This window comes from Pelmatolapia mariae, linkage group LG8 (assembly GCF_036321145.2).
Source record: "Pelmatolapia mariae isolate MD_Pm_ZW linkage group LG8, Pm_UMD_F_2, whole genome shotgun sequence".
Classification (NCBI taxonomy): domain Eukaryota; kingdom Metazoa; phylum Chordata; class Actinopteri; order Cichliformes; family Cichlidae; genus Pelmatolapia; species Pelmatolapia mariae.
Genome location: NC_086234.1, coordinates 28218574 through 28224628, shown reverse-complemented (window position 1 = coordinate 28224628; position 6055 = coordinate 28218574).

Genomic DNA, 6055 nt, shown 5'->3' with positions numbered 1-6055 from the left:
CTTTACTGCATGGTGTAAAACTGGGTTTCTATGGATACTTTCCACTTTGGTAGCAAACAGGTAACTTGTACAACAGGTAACTATATATGTTTTTTTGTTAAATAAAGTAGCAGTTTGGATTTTATTAGCTATCGCTACAACCAATACCTCAACCAATACCAGAGTCTCCATTTCAACTTGGGTCAAACGTGCGGACTTCAAACTATATACCAGTTTTTTAATTGTGTTGATAGGCCACGTAAAACCGATGTTTTTTGTTTTTTCTGAATAAAACAGTGGCGTTTACTCCGAGAAGAAACGGTAAAAACTGCGTTTTCTATGGAGAGCGCTAGCAAACACGCTTTGCTTGTGAGTGAAAAAAGAAAAAGAAAAAACACTCCATCCCTATTGGTGGAAAAATGTACCATGTCGACCAATCAAAAAATGATATGGCAACATGTGGCATTTGGTCGTTTTGGAAGAGGGGGAAGTTTTAGGAGTGAGCGGCGAAAGAGAGAGAGAGCGAGTGAGCGAAAGAGAGAGAGTTTTGATACGTGAGAGATTTGTGACGTTTGCCGTGTTTGGAGTCTCAAGTTAGTGTGTTGCCTTGTGTAGTTAGTGTGTAGTTTTTGTTTTGTGTGTCAGTTCTACTAGTGAATGTCACAGTTGCTGCAAAAAAACCACCAAAGGCAGGTTGCAGCGTAAACGCTGAGTGACACAGCTGCTGTCAGACCTGCAGGTTTATCCCTGTGCTGTTCTCATCTGTGTTATAGTGGACACAAACTATTTTTGGAGTTGCATAAATAATTTGTGTGCCTTCTTATTTGACGCAGAACACCTGATTGTTCTGTAAATAGTTTTAAATGGTTATATAAAAAACGTCTGAGCCTTGGCAGCATTTTTAAGTAAATAGTACCATATAACTTTGTTGTTTGCAAAACTGGTGCATATTTTTAAAAAAATGTACAATTTGTATTTGCATTTCAAGTTATAAAAATGATTCGTGAAACATGCTTGTGGTTTTTACAGTCAAAAATATCACTTTCTACTTGTATTTTATATTTTGTCTGAATTTAGATAAATTGTGCTGATACAGTATGTCAAAATGAGACAACAACAGATTGGCAAGATAAACAGTTTTTAAAGGTGAAATATAGAGGCCAAATCAAAAGTAGTCAAAAACGGCCAGTTATACCCTGGACCCCAGAGGGTTAAAGGCTAGAAGCAAAGGTGTCACCAAGTACTGTTTATATTTGTGTGTATTGCTGCAGCTTTTTTGAGTATTAACTTGGAGCCTTTGGGTGAAATAATGGTAATATGAGGGAGCGATCCATATGGTCACAAAGAATAGCCACTTGTTTCTGTGCTACCAAAGTTCCCCGGCTTTCATTCAAACTGTGTTTATGGTCAGCACCTACACATTAAACTGCTTAAACATTATAAATGTCTTCAAGCTCACACTGAGGCCTGTGGGGCACTATCAGCCACTGAGACAGTACACACATTTGTGTTTTTGTATATGAATATTTCATACTTTAAGGGTGCTTGTTTATTTAAGGCAGATGAACAAAATACATTGGAATTGTACATAATAATATCATGGATAATAAATTCAATAGATTTTAAGTAGATGCTTGTTTATTCTTAAAGTCTTATATGTTGAATTGAACTATGTGATCTGTTCAAGCCTCTCCCAGTCAGTGCTGTTCTCCATGCCTGTCTGACTGTACATGATGTCATTAGCACAAACACTTTAAAGGTGATCATTTAGGACTTCAGCAATAATACAGACAGAAATGTAGTTAGCAATAGAACAGTTTTATTGGGAATTAACTTAAAAAACAAACAACAAACAAACATCTGTCTCCTCTTTTTTGTCACACAGGAAAGAAGCATCAATATCTGATGAGAAGACTTATTTATTTCTTTTTTGTTTTTTGTTTTTCAACAGGAGAACAATATCTAACAAGTTGATTTGTTCACATTTTCACATCTTAATTTTTAAGTGAAATGTGCATTTTGAGTTTATACACTATGTATATAAGGCAACCGTTTCCTTTTGCAGTATTTTTGTGTGGTGCATTTTTCTATGTCTTAACAGAAGGGGAGCAAAGGTGTCTTTTCACATGGTCTTACTGAGGTGGTGCGAATTGAAACATGCATTCTTTTTTGGGGGGGGAGGTGCTGGAAAAGCTTGAAATGGGACCTTGAAAGTGCTTAAAAAGTGTTTGAATTTGACCCTGAAAAAGGCGTATGAACCCTGAACGTTTACCTCCAACGAAGAATACACATGACAAGCAAGTTGTTTCTCTGTCAGAACACCCGCCATTATCCAAACCGACCTCGGGTTCTTCTTCGTGGGTTTTATTGGCGGTTGTCAAACAGCGACAGTGTGCATTACTGCCATCCTTTGGCATCACGTGAGGACCAGAGGAAAGCCACTCAGGAATGTGGGCTGATGTTTACACGACGTGCTGTTCCTGACAGTCCTCTTGGGACTGTGATCTGCATTGTAGGTCACACAACTCCCAGGGGACCCTGTCACGGGAAAGGGAAGCGATCCACATTCTCCCATTTAATATGATGCATAACAGCCAGAAGAATGAGGTTGTGGTTGTTGATGATTTCAAAGTCTTTCACAGCCTCTCCTTTGGTTGGGCCGCTGAAGTTGCAGTCCAAGTTTCCCTTTCCTGCTCCTTTAGTGCTCACAGTGAAACGCCTGTAATGGAGAGCTTCATGTCATCCTAGTACTACAATGAGCCATTTTACCTCCCATCTTCTCCTTTCTTTAGATTAACAGGATTTGCAGAGGGGCAGCACCCAGTGCTTGTTAGCTGGTGATGGCCTGTTGGCTTTAAACCCCCCCCCCCCCCCCCCCCCCCCGCCTAAAAAAAAAAAAAAAAAAAGAACAAACAAACAAAACAACCCCACCATCACCACCACCTGGATGACAAATATTTTCCTAAACTAAAGAGCAGGAACAGTGGCTTACTGGTTCAAAGAACAAATAGTCCAGAATATACCCTTTTTTTGTGACTCATCTTTGGAAACTGCTGTTACTACTGCTTTGACTGGCACACAGTTCAAATGACAGCTCAAAAGGACCTGTTTACATTAGCATACCAACTATAACCCTGTTTATTCATGTTTATTCTTGTTTTTAAATCCTTGCGATTGTGATTTTAATTTTGATCTTGTCAATTTCGTCAAACTTTTTCATAAAAGTGTTATGAAGAGTTGTTCCATGTAGTATGACGGAAAACATTCAGACCGTATTATAGGCCAACAAACTAAATAAACAGACTGTTTTTTGTTAGTACTCAGTGACTTTGTGAGGCAGTACAGGTATTCTTAGCACTGCGGCTGAGTCCTGGTCCCTCTGCCTTGAGAAGGATCCACTTTGACCCTGAACGGTGTCATTGGAATAGCCTAAACGCAAACAGCCTTTGTCCTGATGGCAGAGGACAAAGGCTGTGTTACCATGTTACCATGCTCTACAGTCATTTTAAGCCTCAAACAGCAGGTGGGTTAAATAAGTTTCCCTGTAATATCTGTTTTTAAACATGTTACTGTTGTTTGGAATATTTCTGCGACATGAGCATATGTTTGCGCTCTTTACTCACACACACACAGTTTTATGGAGCTTTACCTTGACCAGACTCTGAGCAGTCAACAGTGAAGTATGTTGGCTGGAAGGCTTTGAGGCCCATCTTTGCCACTACAGGCCCAGAAACCTTCACCTTGTTTGGATGACAGCCTGCTCCGACATTCATCTGTGGGCACAAACACCAAAACTCAAGAGACTTTTCAGTGAGAAGAAAAGGCAAACCCTGCATGCCAGAGTGAAAATGAGAGAGTGTGTGAGTGCATACTCACCCTGAATGGACTCTCAGTCTCCCCAGCAGACCATCACAGTGAGCTTCACAGGCTTACGTGGGGTGTAGGTGCAGGTGTATGTGCTGTTGCTATTATCCTTGACCTGGACATCCACAGAATTGCCTTCACCATCCTGTGCAGAAGACAAGGGATTATAGTTCAATCAGATTTAACACACCGTAGTTTTCGGACCATAAGGCGCACTGTCGATGAACAGGTCTGGTTTCATACATGAGGTGCACTGGACTATAAAACGCATTAAGCAAAACAAAACAGTCAGATAAGTCAAACTTTACTCAACTCTTTCTTCTTGCTTACTCCAATTCCGTGCCATTGATTCTTAATGTTGAAATCTCTCGCAGCTACTCTGTTCTCATGTTCTACTGCCTGACTGACAGCCTTGAGTTTGAAATCCGCTTCGTAAGCATGTCTCTTAACAGGGGCCTTTTTGGGGTCCTTATCCACACACAATGCAGTAATATTATGTTGAAGCACAGTACGTATCACTCCGCGAGGCTCATGACTACATAGCTGTAATGCTCCAACAATCCATCAAGCGGTGCGACTTCGTAGCTTACCAAAGTCGTACTAAAACATTTTTTGACAGATTTTTGAGCGCTGTGTATTACGTAAATCGGTTCAAGGTCAGTAAGCACAACCAGAATTCATACATAAGGCGCACTGTCGATGTTTGAGAAAATTAAAGGATTTTAAGTGCGACTCATAGTCCGAAAAATACAGTACATGCAATATATTTGTGGTCATATACAAAGCCAGATATACCTGGGCTATAATTTTAAGAGGAGCTTTTCCTCCTTGCTTGGCATCAACTGTGAATTCAGTGGGTTTTCCAACAGCCAGACCACTGCTCTGCAGGCCTGGACCGTACGCCTTAACCTAGAGAAAACTATTTTAAACAAACAATTCAAAAAGGAACAAGTCAAAGATCCACTTCAGCCAAAAGATCATTTACAGACTATAGCGCTGTGAAAAAATATTTGCCTACTTTCTGCTTTCGTATCTTATTCCATATTTGTCACACTTACATGTTTCAGATCAATCCATTTTTAATATTAGACAAGAATGTCTAATACAGGGGCACACACGCTTGCGCATCCGTCATGGCGCAGTGCACGAGCACAGCAACACACACTGAAAGCACATAAGCAGGAGATTAAAGCGCAAAATGAACTTTTCTTGCAGACACCGCTCCCTACAATCCTGACTGCCCTGACATGACTAAATTGATGTCAAGAGTGAAAAACGGAGTAAAAAAAGTCCCCAATCAATAAATCAGCGGATAATTTTACACACAGTACTGTCCAAAGGTCTTGAACCAAACACTGAAGGGTTTCTTTGGACATTATCTGTTTTGTTGTTTTACCTGCAAACTACACATGACACACACACATCAACGAAAACTAAACAGGGGTTTATGTGGCTTAGGATGACATCACTGGCGCTCATTTATTTTAAAAAACAAAAAAAAATAGAAAAGAAAAAAATCAATAAAGGAGTCGGGGAGCAATCTTTAACGAGGACCCGATATGTTTTGTCTGACAGTGAAGCTGTTCTCTCTGCTTGTCAAAAATACCTCGGGGCGTGTTTATAGAAGATAAATACACCAAATATGTCTACACTCGTTCGGCCTGGGCAGGTAGCGCAGAAGTAAACTGCCCGGCTACTAGCTCGTGTGTGACACGCTGAGGTCGCTGGTTTGAATCCACTCTGTTCCTCAGCACCAGTCCTAGCTAGTGGGGTGCTGGGCTGCGCTTAAAGAACCGGCGCCCCTGCCTTTTTTTGCCCTTTTCTTTTCCTTTTTCTTTGCGGCGGGCTGCCCGCCATGTTTCTCTACATAGGCCGGAAGTAAACGGCTGGGGAAATTGCACGGTCTAGCCTTCTGATTTGCGTCACCGCTGTCTCGGTGGAGTTTAATAAACTCGGCCGTCTGCTCCTCGCTATCTAAATGATAACAGGACACTGGCGTAAATTCTCCACCGTCTCATACTTCTTTTTAATCAGTTTTCTGTTTGACGTTCAGTCAGCTGTGTGAAAACCAAGGAGGAACCCACCCAGGGGACTAATAAAGTTTTATTTTATCTAATCTAATCTATTAACTCTAATCTCAGCCAAACCGATTTACTCACGAACAAACAAAACACTGAAAAAAGCCCAACAATGACATTTTAGGTTGTCTAAG